Source organism: Cervus canadensis, chromosome 19, assembly GCF_019320065.1.
Source record: "Cervus canadensis isolate Bull #8, Minnesota chromosome 19, ASM1932006v1, whole genome shotgun sequence".
Classification (NCBI taxonomy): domain Eukaryota; kingdom Metazoa; phylum Chordata; class Mammalia; order Artiodactyla; family Cervidae; genus Cervus; species Cervus canadensis.
Genome location: NC_057404.1, coordinates 38,693,983 through 38,711,105, shown reverse-complemented (window position 1 = coordinate 38,711,105; position 17,123 = coordinate 38,693,983). Strand labels below are relative to the sequence as shown.

The 17,123-nt window shown below is 37.2% G+C and overlaps 1 long non-coding RNA gene across 1 annotated transcript; it reads right to left on the bottom strand.

Annotated features, from left to right (window-relative positions):
- Positions 1-5,903: 5,903 nt before the first annotated feature.
- LOC122422391 lies at positions 5,904-16,310 on the bottom strand. Its single transcript, XR_006263807.1, has 3 exons — positions 16,220-16,310; positions 7,820-7,893; positions 5,904-6,386 (listed from the first exon to the last, which is right to left on the bottom strand). It is a non-coding gene; the product is annotated as an uncharacterized LOC122422391 (long non-coding RNA).
- Positions 16,311-17,123: the final 813 nt, after the last annotated feature.

Below are 17,123 nucleotides of genomic sequence, written 5' to 3'. Positions count from 1 at the left end.
ACTGCAGTGGTCTCCATTGATGTGGCCTTGGTCTCCGGAGGGCCAAAGGAGTCCCTTTGCTTGGTCACAGTGGGAGAGTGACATGCGCTCGCTGTCTATATATATGGGTGCCTTGGGTCCTTTCTGGCTTCAGCTGCCTACCATGTGGCAAAAAGAGACTTTGATAAAAAACTAAATTGGCCTCTTTTTTTGTGTAGACTTGTACACAGCAAACAAGTTAGCCTTCTCCTGGCTGAGAGCATGGATTTCACTAAGGAAGGAGAAGTTCCCTGGGATGGGGGAGGATGGAACTGGGGGAGGCATTGCCCTTCTGAGAACACAGGGACATACAGAAGATACACACACAACTCTGTGTCAGGGTGAAGGCCCTTTCCATTGGCCTTTGAGCTTTTGAATGCGTCTGATGTTGATGCCCCTGTGTAGCAATGGAGAGAGAGAGTGAGAATGCATCCTGGCTCATCTCAGTATTTTTTCATTATTACTTTGAATGAGGGGAGGGCTGATCAGTGCAGCCCTGGGAGCTGGGGCAAGAGAAGGTAGGAGAACCTGCCTTGTTTGTCCTATGCTTAGGATATAGTCCATGGAGCATTCAGCCCTCAAGAGGCCCTTTTGGGTGAATAAATATTTCAAAGGGCTTCACCCCAGTTCTACCTGTAAAGCATTTCTAGTTCCGTCCTACATGTCTTAAACTACATGAACATAAGAACAGACACCAAAACAAAAAAGCCTTTAGGTATAGGAGAGCATCTTGTTTGGAAGGATTTAGAATCCTCCAAAGCACAGAAACACACACTAGGAGACCTCATCACACCCTGCCCTCAGCTGCTATCCCCATGGAGTAACCCAGAGCCCCCTCCCTTGAGATTTTGGAGGCTCCCTGACAAAGACCTAGGGAGACCAGAGCAGGTGACTGCCTCTACTGCTGGAAGGGAGTTGCCTCCCCCTGGAAGCTCTCAATTCACCTGCTAGTCAGAGCTCCAACACCACCCCATCTCCTTGCTGAGGTAATGGTGGGATGCAGTGAAGTGACAGAGGATAATCAGTGGATGCAACTTATGGTCAAAAGCAGGCAATAAATCCCTTGAAAAGATAAAGGAGAACTGCAGAGACATTATTAGGAGGCTGTGAGGAGAAGGACTTTAGGATGAATGGTACTTCCTTCTTTAGCTCTTTACCAGAGAGCCCTCCAATAAAACCTCTCCAATAAAAGTGCAGCCTCAATGAGATCACAGGCTCAGCTTCAGGCTGTGTCACTAAGCGGTAAAATCATTCTAACACACATCCTGTAACCGTAACTAAAACCTCCATGGGTGCTACAAGAGGGGAGAAAAAAGTGAAATCAGTGATGCTGATTTGAATGTTTATTTTCATTTTAATTGAGTCCATCCTTACTTTGGTTTACACATGACAACTCTCTCTGTGAACAGCTCAGAACTCAAGTCACTCCGCATAGAAATCCCAGAAGAAAGAAAACTTTCCTCTCTAAGGATCTTCACTCAAAAATTCCAAAGAAAACTCAAACAAGTGGGGCAGGGTTCCTGAGCCCATCCTAGGGCCACTGTTTTTGGTCAGAAGGGTGAGATGCTATGATTGGCCTGGTCTGGGTCTTGTGCTTATCCCCACAATAAGGACGTTGCAGAGGCAGCTCCATTGGAAAAATATGGAGTCAGGAAAGGGTAATTCCCAAAGGAAAAAGGATTTAACTTCAAAAGAAGAAATAATGGAGGACTTCCCTGGTGATCCAGTGGTTGTTATCTGCCTGCCAATGCAGGGGACATGGGTTTGATCCCTGGTCCTGGAAGATTCCACGTGCTGTGGGACAACAAAGCCCATGTTTCTCAACTACTGAGTCTGTGCTCTAGGTCTGCAACAAGAGAAGCCACTGCAATGAGAAACCCATGCACCACAAGCAGAGAATAGCTGCCAATCCTGAAAGCTAGAGAAAGCCCACATGCAGCAATGAAGACCCAGTGCAGTCCAAAAAAATTTTTTTAACGGAAGAAGGAGTAATGGAACATTCCAGATTAAATAAAGCAGATGTCTACGACAAACTGAGAATGTGTTAACTCATGGAATCCACAGAAGAATAAACAATCAAGCAATAAACAGCGTAGGAAGACAGCTGGACCTCCCTCAGCAATAATGGAACTCAGGAATGGAATTTGGCCTCAGCCTAGACTTCCTTTTGTCATTTTATCTGTTTCTATTTGTGTGTTGACTTCTTTTTCCTTTACTAAAGTCTGGTTTTCTCCATATACTTGGATTAGTACCATTCCTACCACTGATTCATGCCCTCTTGATAGGTTGATATGAGAGCAGAGGATTAGGCAACTACGAGATGCAGAAAAACTTGACTTGTCTTCTCCATGTACTTCTGCCCCTTTTTCCCATCTCCTACATCTTAGCCAGACTTGGTAGATGACCATATAATTTATTATTTAAGCTAATATATCTTAAGAAAAAATGGCAACATTATTAATAATTATGCTGTGACAGAAAGCACAAACCAATAAAGTCCCAGAAAAACTGAAACATAAAGTCACCCTGCCTTTAGCTTTTCACTCTCTCTCTCCTCCCTTAAAGAGTTGTTCTTAGAAAGGGTTATCAGTCACTTAAGTCTCCACATTAATCAAACTGCTTTCTTTTTAGGTCCGTCTCCCAAAGCAAAAGAATGAAAAACAAAAATAAATGAATTGATACTTAATCAAACTTACAAGCTTTTGTACAGCAAGTTCAGTCCAGTTCAGTTGCTCAGTTGCAGTCGACTCCTTGCGACCCCATGAATCGCAGCACGCCAGGCCTCCCTGTCCATCACCAACTCCCGGAGTTTACTCAAATTCATGTCCATTGAGTCGGTGGTGCCATCCAGCCATCTCATCTTCTGTCGTCCCCTTCTCCTCCTGCCCTCAATCTTTCCCGGCATCAGGGTTTTTTTCCAATGAGTCAGCTCTGCACATGAGGTGGCCAAAGTATTGGAGTTTCAGCTTCAGCATCAGTCCTTCCAATGAACACCCAGGACTGATCTCCTTTAGGATGGACTGGTTGGATCTCCTTGCAGTCCAAGGGACTCTCAAGAGTCTTCTCCAACACCACAGTTCATAAGCATCAATTCTTTGGTGCTCAGCTTTCTTCACAGTCCAGCTCCCACATCCATACATGACCACTGGAAAAACCATAGCCTTGACTAGACGGACCTTTGTTGACAAAGTAATGTCTCTGCTTTTTCAAAGGGAACCATAAAAAAGAAGAAGAAGAAGAAGAAGACAACCTACAGAATGGGAGAAAATATTTACAAATGATGAGACTGACAAGGGCTTAATCTCCAAGATAGATTAATAGCTTGTACAACTCAACAACAAAGAAATAAACAGCCCAGTCAAAAAATGGGCAGAAGACCTTAATAGACATTTCTCCAAAGAGGACATATGGATGCCAGTAGACACAAGAAAAGATGATCAACATCACTAATGATTAGATAAATGCAAATCAAAACTATAATGAAGTCAGAATGGCCATTTTAAAAAAGTCTACAAATAACAAACGCTAGAGAGACTGTGGAGAAAAAGGAACCCTCCTACACAGTTGGTGGGAATGTAAATTTGTACATTCACTATGGAAAACAATATGAAGGTTTCTTACCAACAATAGAGTTGCCATATGATCCAGCAATGCCACTCCTGGACAAATACCCAGACAAAACTATAATTCAAAAAGATACATGTATCTGTATGTTCATAGCAACACTATCAGAATAGCCAAAACATGGATAAAGTTCATCGACAGATGAATAGATAAGAAAGATGTGGTATGTATATACAGTGAAATACTACTCAGGCATAAAAAGAATAAAATAATGCCATTTGCAGCAACATGGGTGCAACTAGAGATTATCATACTAAGTGAAATAAGTCACAAAAAGAAATACCATATGATATCTCTTCTATGTGGAATCTAAAATATGACAATATTGAATCTATCTTGGAAACAGAAACAGACTCACAGACATAGAAAACAGAGTCGTGGTGGCTAAGAGGGAGAGAGGAAGAAAGAGAGGGACGGACTGGGAGTTTAGAGTGTAAATGCAAACTGTTACATTTGGCATAAAGAACAAGGCCCTATGGTATAGCATACAGAACTATACCCAGTCTCCTGAGATAAACCATAATGGAAAAGAATACTTAAAAAGAATGCATACATACATGTATATATAACTGAGTCACTTTGCTGTTCAGTAAAATCCTACAACATTGTAAATCAACTATAACTTCAAATAAAAAAATAGAGAATTTTAAAAAAATTCCTCTCCCAGAGAAATTTTAAATATTCACTTGGGAAAATAAATATTTTTTTCCTTTGTAAAGGAAATAGGAAAGATTGTCTTTTAATGTTTAATTTTATGTTTTAAAAAGATGAATTTATGATTTTACACAAAGACATTCCTACTGCAATCTAAAGTTTCAGTTTTTAAAAAAAATATTTCCCTATTATGGGACCATGAACACAGCTGAATAAAAGGAAGATAAAGCCAGCCCAATAACTGTTAGAGAAGTAATGGAGACAGATTTCTTTGATCAACCAGTTGACTTTTTTAAAAGTTCTTTTGAGTTATAGTTGACAAAAAATAAACCACACAAATATAAAATGTACAATATGATACACTTTACATATGTTTACAGTCAAGATAAAAACACATCTGTAACCCCAAAAAAGAGCTCTTCATCAGTCTTCATTCTCTGGCTCTTTTTAAAATTTTTTCTTTATCACTGGTTTTGAGCAATGTGACTGATTTGCCTTGGCATAGTTTATGTATCTTGTGCCTGGGGTTTACTGAACTTCTTGGATCTGTGGGTTTATAATTTTCACCAAATATAGAAAATTACCAAGCAACTATGTCTTCAAATATAATATCTTCCCCTGCTTTTTTCCCCTCTAGGGCTAAAATTGCATATGTATTAGTCCTCCTGAAGATATCTCACATATCACTAATGCTTCCTTAATTTTTTTTATGTTTTTAATTTTGGATAGTTTCTCTTATTTACTGTTTTTTAAAAAATTCACTAATCTTTTTTCTTGCAACATCTAATCTGTTGTTAATCTCATCCAGTTTATTTCTCACCCCAGACATCTAGAAGTTCAATGGGACAAAAAGCTCTATCTTTTTCGTTGTGGTAAAAAACACATATCACAAAATTTACCATCTTAACCATTTTTTAATGTACTGGTCAGTAGTGTTAAGTATATATACATTATTGTAAAACAGATGTTCAAATCTCTTTCACCTTGCAAATGTGAAACTCTATACCCATTGAGTAACAACTCCTCCCTCCCCATAACTATCACCTTACTTTCTATTTATATGAATTTGACTGCTAAGATACCTCACATAAGTGGAATCAAATGGCATTTCTCTTTTTGTTACTGTTTAACTTAGCAAAATATCCTCATGTTTCATCTATGTTGTAGTATGTGACAGAATTTCCTTCCTTTTAAAGGCTACATAGTATTCCTTTGTATGTATATACCACAACTTGTTTATCCACTTATCTATCAATAGGCACTTGAATTGCTTCTCCCTCTTGGCTACTGCAAATAGTGCTCCTATAAAAATGGACGTGTGATTTTCTTTGAGATCGTGCTTTTGATCTTTTATATTCTTTTGGGTATATACCCAGAAATGAGATTGCTGGATCATACGATAGTTCTATTTTTAATTTTTTGAGGAATTTCCACACTGTTTTTCATAGCATAGTTGTGCCGTATTGTTGCTCTAAAGATCTGGGAGCGAGTGATGAGAATGAAGACAGAACACGAAATCTGGTACAATGGGTCAGGGGACCTGCAGCCTCTACTGGACTGAGGTGCAGAGTCCACTCTGAGTCCAGCTTTTATTCCTAATTGCAGACTACAAGAGTTTCTTTGGCCTTATCTTTCTCAACACACCTGTTGTGTTAATCACATACTACTAAATGTCAGGGACTACATTGACATAGCTCAGATCTCCTTGTTTTACCCCTGGCTGTTCTCTTCTGGGGTTGTCTCGGGAACAATCAGCAAGTGTGTAGGCAGTGTTCATGCCCAACGCCGACCCGGTGTTCCAAAGTCCATGCCTTCATGATCCAGTCATACTCCCTTCTGGGTCTGGCCTTGGGGTTTGTAACAAGGCAATTATTCTTAAGAAAAACATGAAAGATAATCATTAACATAGTTTCTTAATATATGCTGTTTTTCCAGGTGTTATTTCTGTGGAATTTCTCAAGGCTGTGAAAGTACATTATTAGGAATTCCCACTACATATCCCCTTTTTTGTTTTTGCAGGAGCAGATATGCCGTCTGAACAACTTCTTTCTTCATCAATTCTCGGATGGTTTTTCTTGTGTATCTGAGGACTAGACATAAAACAGTTAAACATATACATCCTGATATTATAGTACCAAGCAATCCTCTTCTTAAAGTTTTAATCCACATCATGAGGTTAAGTTTATGTAAGTTTTCCTCAGTTTATTCCAATAAATCAGTTTCTGGGAGTAATTGTAAGTGAGCAATCTGCATATTAGAAATAGCAGCCTGTAATTGGGAAATATCTAAGGATAGTTTATTATGAACATGCCTTCTCAGATGTTTAGATAACTGATCCCAAGTCTATGCACTTTGATTATACTTATGAGGTGTGACACAAAATTAAGACATATTCCAATCATATTTAAGACGAATTTGTAATTTTAAATTTTGTACTTCATCCCCTGGTAGGAGAACTGCATCTTCTAAATCAATCAATTGTTTATTAATTTCTTGGTCTGTGTGGGTTTGACTTCCCCAGGCAGAACTTGCATTTTGGTGCCACTGCTGTATAAACGCAGTCCTCTGTATAGTTTGACGCAATGCCACCCCGGCTACTGTTGCAGTCATGGCAATAGCAATAATTTCCACAATACCTGCTATAAGGAGCCCAATAAACCTTTTGGAACATTGCAGTACTTTATGTATAACCTTTAAAAGACCATGTGTTTCAGGAGACTCTTCCTAAGGTCTGGTTTCATTTACTGGAAGCCATATTCCCAATCTCCTTCTTAATGTAGCAAATGAGTGATTAGAATTATAAAGTGACCAATTTAAGCCCATATATAATTTGCAGTCTTAGCAAGAAAGTTCTTGTACACTTTCATTGATAGAAATTGTTCCTTTCAAGAGTACATAGAATCTCTTATGCAAGCCTGAAAATATTTTGTGCTAGTATTAAATGTCAATGAATAATTAGTTTTATCAGATTAATGTCCATCCCAAATTTGGAATTTTTTAAGACTTAAAGCCAATCGCCAAATCTCTCTTTGCCCTCTTTCTCGATCCAACTGTGGGAAGAGGGGATGACATGCCATTACCATGTCATATAATTGGATGATTTGAATGAGTGGTAATATTAGTATGATTAAAGACTTTGTGCCCCTGCCAATGCAGCCTTTTGTGAGGATTACGGTACTGATTTTGATGAGAGCAATTAGAGACTGCATACCTGATAGGGGACCAGTCCTATACAATTCCATAGGAACCATTAATCAAAATTACTCCCTCAGTCCCATGGCAATTATCCCACTGAATACGATCTTGTTTTTCAGTCCACAGCTTGTGATGCTCGTATAAAGGTCTGTCTGAGTTGGTGTCATTATTGGGTTCTGAGTTGTTATAAGCAAAACTCAGACCAGAGAGAAGATATAACTAAACCTTAGTATGGTTACTATTTAAAGAATTAGTGAACAGTTAGGCTTATGTAGATAATTTAAGACATTCTGTAGCTGGTCCTACACAAATTGGCCAGGATACATACCCATAAGTAACACTGAAGGGAGTCCCTTCCTCTTGTTTAAAAAGAGGACGATGTGTATCTTCAGGTCCTGGTATCTAGGAAGAATCATTAACATAAACGGGGATCATAGAATCCCCCCAATCAATGGGTTTTAGTAATGGGAGGTTAGGTACATATGCCCAATAAGTATAATTTTTAGATTCAGCTGTTGCTAGGGGTATGCTCACTGTGGTGGTGATAAGAGCAAACATGGCAACAACCAGATTGTTAGGAGTGATGGCTTTCCCTTCACTTTCTAAGATCTCCTCTGATTTCTGTCTTAAACTTTTAATTTGTCCCCAACTAGGGATCTTGTTCCGATGTGTCGAAGGGAGGCAAATTGTTATCTTTGTTTCAGACTCAGGCCTTTGAAACTCATTACTGGGTGCTCTCTGTCTCATGTAAAGCGTCTCGTCTGGGGGAGTTCGCTCATGATATGGTTTCAGATGGTGGTGAGGGAATACAAATAAGTGTTTCTGAATCACCTGGTGAAACACAAGCGAAACCCCTTCCCCGGGTTATCAAATCCCCCCTATGCCACAAATGTGTTACTGGATCATACCATCTAACAGATGGTTTGGGGTGAATTTCTTTTTGTTCCTTTGTAAAATGTCATTCTGCTGCAGTGAAATCATTATCTTGATGCAAAAAAATTAATGCTTTATGTAACTTTTGCTGTGGGGAAGTGATATTCCATCTTCCCCTTTTTGTTTTTGTAATATTTTTTTAAGAGATCTGTTAGCTCATTTTATAATAGCTTGTCCTTGGGGACTATAGGGGATTTTTGTGTGATGTTTTATAGAAGACTTTAAAAAAAATCTCCAGAAGCAGTACTAGTGTAAGCCGGGCCATTGTCTGTTTTTATATTTTGTGGGAGGCCCATAGTAGCAAAGCAGCTATGCAAATATGTGAAATCACATGTTTTGTAGATTTTCTAGAGCAAGCAGTTGTCTAGATAAATTTAGAGTTAGTGTCAACTGTGACATGTATATAAGCAAACTTTTCAAAGGATGGAATGTGAGTCTGGTTTGGCTTTAGGCCATGGGATTAATTCCCCCGGCTTTTGTTGGAGATGTGGTTATCGCAATAGTCTGACATGCAGGACAAGTCTATATAATCTGTTTAGCTTGAGTCCAAGTGATATGAAACTTGATTTTTAAATATTTTGAATTACAATGTGTCAGATCATGAAAGACTGATGTCTCTGTAAAGGTTGGAAATAAAAGGCTTGAGCATTATTTTTTTGTTAAAGGTTCTGGTAAATTAGTATGAGCCCAAATATGAGTAATGTAGAAAGGAAATTGTCAGTGTCTAATCACCTGTTGTAAATTTGTAAAAAGTGTATATAATGTGGATGGGATAGTATCTTTAATAGTTGTTGTTTCTGTATGTATAGTGACATGTACAGAATATTGAGACTCAGATAAAATATTAATTGTTTGGAGAATATTTTGTAATGTGTGTAATAGCTAGAATTTGTGTTTGTTGTATAGAATATCTAGGTGTTTCAATAACTAGCGTAAACGCACCCTTATATCTTGTTTTTCCTCAGCTAGTGTCATCTTGTAAAAATGAAAGGAGTGGAGGGAATGGGGTTGACATTAGTAATTTTAGGCAAAATCCATCTTGTTTGCTTTAAAAACTGTAAGAAAGGCAAATCAGGATAGTGGTTGTCAGTTTGTCCAACATAGTCAGCTAAAGCTAGTTGCCAAGATAATGGATTTTGAAGAGGATGTTTTAATTTTTTGGAGGTTACTGTAGGGCAAATAAGGCAGGGATCATGTCCAGTAAGTTGTTGAACATGCTCTCTTCCTTTTAGAATTATAGTGGGTATCATATCTAAATAAGGGGTAATAGATTTTGTTTGTGAATTAGCTAAGAATATCCATTTAACTATCAAAGGAGTTTGTATAATCAACCCAGTAGGGGAATGAGGGGTAGGAAAGACAAATAACTTGAGAGGCTCTAAAGGGTCCATTTTGTCTATTTGGCAGTTTTGTACAGCTTGTTTTATAATTCTTACTTGGTTTTTTTGTTTGGTTTTTTTTTTTTTTTCAGCCTCAGGAGTTAGTTGTCAGGAGATATTAAGCTCTGGATTTCCTCTTAATAGAGAGAATAAATGGGATAAAGGATAAATTGGAATCCCTAACTTAGGCTGAATCTCGTTAATATCTCTAGTAATTTTTGTAAGCCATTTAGAGTTTTAATTGAGTCTTTGTGTATTTGTCCCTTTTGTGGTTTGATTGTAGTACAGATGACTATATTTTCTAAGTACTGAAAAGGTTCAGTGTATTATAATTTATCAGGAGTGAAATATAAGTCAGCACATTCTAAACATTCCTTTAGCTTTAAAAACAATTCCTGTAGGCTATCAATTTCAGGTAAGGCACATAATATATCATCCATATAATGAATGATATATGCATGAGGGAATTGCAGCATTGGATGTAAAGCCTTGGCTACAAAATTTTGACAGATGGTGGGACTGTTAAGCATACCTTGAGGTAATACAGTCCATTGAAATTTTTTATGTGGTGCCTTAAATTAATGGAAGGAACTGAAAAGGCTAATCTAGGTTGATCAGTATGTAAAGGAATAGTGAAAAAACAATCTTTGAGATCAATAACAAATGCCAATTTGTTGGAATCATACTAGGATTAGGTAGGCCAGGCTGCAAAGCATCTATTGGAACAATAACAGCATTAGCAGCTCTCACATCAGTAAATATTCTCCATTTACCAGATTTCTTTTGTATCACAAACACTGTAGAATTCCAAGGGCTAAAGGCCTCAATAATATGTCCCTTGTTAAGTTGTTCATTAACTAATTTATGTAAAGCCTCGAATTTTTCTTGTTTTAGAGGTCACTGTTCTATCCACACAGGTTGATCAGTTTTCCAATTAAGAGGTATAGGTGTGAATGGAGGAAGATTAATATGAGAAGTGGCCACTAGTGAAAAGGACGTGGTTTGAAATCTTGAGTAGTCAAAGGATAAATTATTTTTTGTTGACTTTTGCCCAGTCCCAATTCTGGTATATAACCTTGATTGAACATAATTTGGTGACTATATTGATTTGGAGGAACATGTATCTCAGCATGCCATTGTTCTAAGAGATCACGACCCCATAGATTGATAGGTATATCAGCGATATAAGGTTGGATAGTGGCTGGTTGCTTATCAGGCCCTGAACAAGACAATACCATAGTGCTTTGTTTTAATCCTTGTGTCTGTCTTAGACCTGCAACAGATATTGGAGCAGGCTTAATTGGCCATGTTTTAGGCCAGTGTTGAGAGCTGATGATAGAAACATCAGCCCCAATATCTACTAAACCTTGAAAGTTTTTGCCACTTATATTGACTTGACAAGTGGATCTGGATTCCAAAACCTTTTCAGTGAGAAAAATACCAGCCTGGTGTCAGGGAATGTTTGATGGGAGGATTCCTACATGCTGTTTCTCATAAATCCTCTGTTCCTTATCAGCTTCTGCCAGAAGCGAGTAGAACTGCATGCAGCTCTCAAGACTGAGGTCATTGGGTGAGACAGGCTTGGGTCTCCTTTAGTAAAACATTCTCTTTATGACAAAACTGCTTAGTCTTGCCCCCTTTCTTAAGATATGGATTGTCTCCTGATCTTGTGACCATTATTAACCTTTGTTCCCTTGGTAATGGTTACTGTACATTTGGTTTTCTGATCTTTATCATTGTCGTAAGAAACATCTTGTACCACAGCCTACATATACTCATAGAAAAATCATTAAACACCTTTGCTCCATCAGAGCTTGGGTCCCCGTGTCTTTCTTTCTTTCTCTCTCTCTCTCTCTCTTCCTCCCTCCCTCCAGCTTTCTCTTTCACTTTCTTACCATCGACTCGAGACCGCTAGGTCCCGGTCCATTAAAGGACCCCAACAAGTGGTGCCCAGAACACAGACAGTGGTATCCATGGCATTTCTGACAGAGTGACTCCAGAGGCTTATTGAGGTCTGGACCTATTGAGGTCGGTAAGTACTAAGACACGGGTCAACGGCTGGAAAGCCCCATCATTTCTCTATTTTACTTCACCATTTGTTTAAAGCTCAGGGACTTTGTTTTCGCGCCAATGAGTGGAGGCTTACTTTCAAACAGTGGTTAAATGTAATCCTTGGTTCCCTGATAAATGCAGTTTTGATTTAGAAATTTGACACCGGGTCAAAGAAAATGTTGAATGAGCCTCCAAACATAGGAAAAAATATTCCAATTGATCTCTAGCCCCTATGGGCTCTCATTAAAGCTATAATTCTGCCATTTCAAGGTAAATTCTAGCCCTTCCAATATTCGACAACAGACAAAACACTTATTACATGAATATAAATTAAATGATAAAACTTTACAAAAGGCCCAATTAAAACAGCATAAAATATTTCAAAATTTTCTTACTAGCCCTGCCTCAGCTGCTCCAAATGCTCCTCCTCTGCCAACAGGTGCAACTCCAAAAGTCTCTCCTTTGTTGGAACCTAATGAAAATTATCCTAATTTTTTAGCTAGATTAGAAACTGCTATTTCCCATACTGTAATCGGAGAAGGAACCAAGAAACAGCTAGAGAAATTACTTGCTTGTCAGAATGCAAATCAGGAACGTCAAAGAGCTATTGCTGCAATTCGTGAGACTGGGACTATTATTTGAAGGCTTGTCACAATCTAGGATCAAAAATTCAAAAGATGCAAATACTGGCTGAAACAATGGCTACCACCTTTAAAAAGGGAAAAGAAGGATGCTTTACATGTGGAGATAAAAACCATTGAAAAAGGGACTGCCCTAAGAAGGCTAATAAAAAACCTCCAAGAATTCGCCCTCGCTGCCGTAGAGGAATGCATTGGGCCAAAGATTGTAAATCTAAATTTGATATTGAAGGAAAACCTATTCCAGGAAACTCCAAACAGGGGACCCCTCCCCCAGGTCCCCTACAACAAAAACCAGGGGCAAATTCTATCTTTTTCCCTCAAACCCTCAACATCTGGCAGTGCTGCCATCAATATACCAGCCCTAAATGATTTTTTCCTTTACCCTAAAGCAGTCTCTTCTAGAGTACCTGCCAGACTTTTTGGACCCCCTGCCCCCACAAACCTTCAGTCTTTTATTTGGCCGATCTAATTTGGCTTCTAAAGGAATTACTGTTCACCCTGGAATAATTGATTCAAATTATAAAGGAGAGATTCAAATTATGATGTCATCTCAGATTCTATGGCAATTCAAAAAGGGGGACAAAATTGCTCAATTACTTCTTTTGCCTTACATTTCTATTAACTCCTCTAATAATGTATGGACAGGCAGATTTAGCAGTACAGATCAAAAACAATCTTTATAGACATCATTGGTATCTGAATATGCCTGACCAAATATAAAATCAAAATTAATGGTAAAAGATTTTCTAGTCTCCTTGGCACTGGATCTAATATTACTATTATTTCCAAACACTTATGGCCCAAACCCTGGCCTATACAAAAGGTCTCTTGCCAAATTGCAGGAATTTCTCAAACCAAAGTACAAGAAATTTATCAAAATGTTCAAATCTACTCATATGATAGACTAAAAGGCCAACCTACAACATTAAGACCTTATATGATAGATGCACCCCTTAATCTAATAGGAAGGGACTTACTTATGCAATGGCAAACTCAGATATACATTCCACACTTTTCCTAGGGGCCACTGCTCATTTAACAAACAAAACAATTATTAAAATAACTGAGAAAAATGACGAGCCTATTTGGACAGAGCAATGGCCCCTTACAAAAGAAAAATTACAAGCTACTAAAGAACTTATAGATACACAATTAGAATTGAAACATATTGAGGAATCTTGCTCTTCTTGGAACTCTCCTATTTTTGTTATAAAAAAGAAATCTAACAAATGGTGTCTCTGAGACCTTAGAAAAGTTACCTGCTGCTAAGTCACTGCAGTCGTGTGCGACTCTATGTGACCCCACAGACGGCAGCCCACCAGGCTCTGCTGTCCCTGTCCTTGGGTTTCTCCAAGCAAGAACAATGGAGTGGGTTGCCATTTCCTTCTTTAGAAAAGTTAATGCATCTATAAAACCTATGGGTGCATTACAACCAGAGATCCCATCACCTATTACTATTCCTCAAAATTGGCACATTATTATTACTGATTTACAAGATTGTTTTAATATACCCTTACACCCTTTAGACCAGAAGAGAGTAACTTTCTCTCTCCCTTATCTTAATCATATTGAACCTCATAAAAGTTTTCAATAGACTATGTTACCTCAAGGTATGCTTAACAGTCCTGGTATTTGTCAAAATTCTGTAGCCAAGGCTTTACTTACTATGTGACAGCAATTCCCTCATGCATATATCATTAACAATATACTATAACTAAAAAAAGGAGAAATGATATTTTTTACACTGAATAGCCATGATATTCTTTAGACTCCAGAGAAAACTGATTAAAATAAAATCTTTTTTGAAATTGCAAAACTGCTTCTTCTTACACATGCAGTTAGGAAAAGGTTAACTTGTTAAAATACTTTTTTGGAGCTCCAGTTCTGCCTGGGAAGCAAAAACAAGCCCAGGAAAAAACTTAAAGTTAACTCTTATCATGTCCTTGGGATACACAGTCCACTCTATCTAGGACTCCAGCCATAAACAAATTGGTGGAACTCAAAATAAATAAATAAAACAAAAAGATATTTTAAAGTTCAAACAGAAAACTATGCCTATCTATCTAAAATTATCTATGTCTCAATACATGTCTTTGTTTTTGGATAATATGAAGTTAAAAGCTCTATTTAAATTCAACTTCACATGAACTGAAAAATATTCAATATTAAATATAATGTTTATTTAAATATGAATATAATTTAAATGTAATTATTTGTTAATCTAATCAAGACATGTCTTAAGTCATCAACTTTATATAATACTTTTATTATGCCTAGGTTTAAGGTAAACTAAATTTGTCAACAAAAAGGTAACTCTTTATATATATATATAAATATATAAATGAGATGAATACTTTTAGATAAACTCTATGAAAGATAATTATATTTTTAATAGAATAGCCTATTATAATCTAAAACAATGTCTTAGGATTAGGGTAACTTAAGTTTCTGGAGTTATACTAAACTAAATAATAAAAGTTTTAAAACATTAATTACTGAACATTAACTTCCTCTTAAAAAATGTTTTTCTTACAGAAAAACTAAAGAGATTTTAATCTATTAATAAATATAAATATATGTTTATATAAAAATAAAAATATATATTATATAATGTGATATAATAAAATATTCACCAATCTATAAAATACTAACATACAAGACACTTCATAGTTGCTAAAGAAAAGTAAGATATACACTTTTAATAAAAAGATATAAGAAATGGCAAATAAAATGATGAATACAAAAATATAAAAAAGGTTTATGACAAATGAAAGAATTTATGGTAAATAGGTGTAACTCATTGACCTGAACTTTCTTCCTCTTCCTTCTTACATGTCTTGATCAATAGAAATTCTTATTTTCTAGGGGCCACACCTCTCCAAGGTAAAACTACACAACATGTTATAACCCACCTATCAACTTACTTTGCAATAATGAGAACACCTAATTCTATAAAAACAGACAATGGCCCTGCCTATATTTCTAAGCGGTTCAAACAATTTTTACATTCATTCTCTATTAAACAGATTACAGACATTCCTTATAATCCACAAACACAAGACATAATTAAACAAACACATTACACACTGTAACTGCAAATAAAAAATTAAATAAGAGGAAATACACAGGAACACTTTTATCTTCCTTATCCAAAACAGACTTTACTAGATTTTAATGCAATATATTCTTTAAGCCTATAACTATTATTAATATAGCTTTATCTCTGAAGACTCTTGAGAGTCCCTTGGACTGCAAGGAGATCCAACCAGTCCATCCTAAAGGAGATCAGTCCTGGGTGTTCACTGGAAGGACTGATGCTGAAGCTGAAACTCCAATACTTTGGCCACCTGATGCGAAGAGTTGGCTCACTGGAAAAGACCTGATGCTGGGAGGGATTGGGGGCATGAGGAGAAGGGGATGACAGAGGATGAGATGGCTGGATGGCATCACTGACTTGATGGACATGAGTTTGAGTATACTTCCCGAGTTGGTGATGGACAGGGAGGCCTGGCGTGCTGCAATTTATGGGGTCGCAAAGAGTCGGACACGACTGAGTGACTGAACTGAACTTACTGATTTCTGTTTCCAGTCTGTAAGATTCTTAAAACAAAACATCAACTTCAATGCCTGTTTCACAATACAAAACAAAAACAACATAAAAAAGACACCATTTCCCAAATAAGTTATTTGTTCCTAAGAGTATCAAAAGTGCAAAATATTCACCTTCTTTTCGGGTCTGTCTTGAAAGTATAATCATCTTCCTCGACACACTGAACAGAGAGAGTCAACAACTGCCAGGCTGCATTTCTTTCCCAAGGACGAGGTCAGATATATTTGGATGTGAGCAACCTTTCATTTGTCAAGTTGTTCTGCATCAGCTTTTTAATAATTTCACTTAGGAAAATTGTTTGAATGTTTACTTCTAATCCTTTGCCCCAAATAACACAAACCACTTAAAACACAGTCAGATCCCATTTCTTTTTACATCAGGAAAAATGTATGTACTGAATGAAGGAAAATCAACCCCTTAATTCAAAACCACAGCCAAATACCAGTCCCAAACAGATTTCTAGATGATTTGTTTTTCTTTGGGGCTGAAATATTTCCTAGGCATATTTTCGTCATTATTGCTTTCCTTTCTTTCTATAACTATTGTTAATATAGCCTTATTTGTTTTAAATTTTTTAAACTTACCGCAAGGAGATATTTTGACAAAAGCAGAAAAACATTTTGAAACATTAAAGGACACCTCCCTTCCTTTGCCCATTTGATATCAAGACAGGTTAACTAATCAATGGAAATCTAAGAAACTAATCTTTCAGGGAAAGGGGCATGCTTCTATTTCTTCAGATGATTCAAAGAACTCACATGACTTCCTCTTCAGAAGATTCAACCTAAGGGGGCCCCCAGCATTCAGACTAGAGATGAAACAACAAAAACCCCAGGAAGAAAGAATTCCAATACAAGTTATGGCAACTTTTAAAATTTCCAAAAAATGCCACACTCGAAGTCATTGACCTTATGATCTCCCTACTTGGGGACAGATAAAAACCCTTACTAATCAAGCTGAAAATCTGATTTCTCAACAGGGAATTCTCGGAATCCTGAAAATATTTTTCTCTGCTCT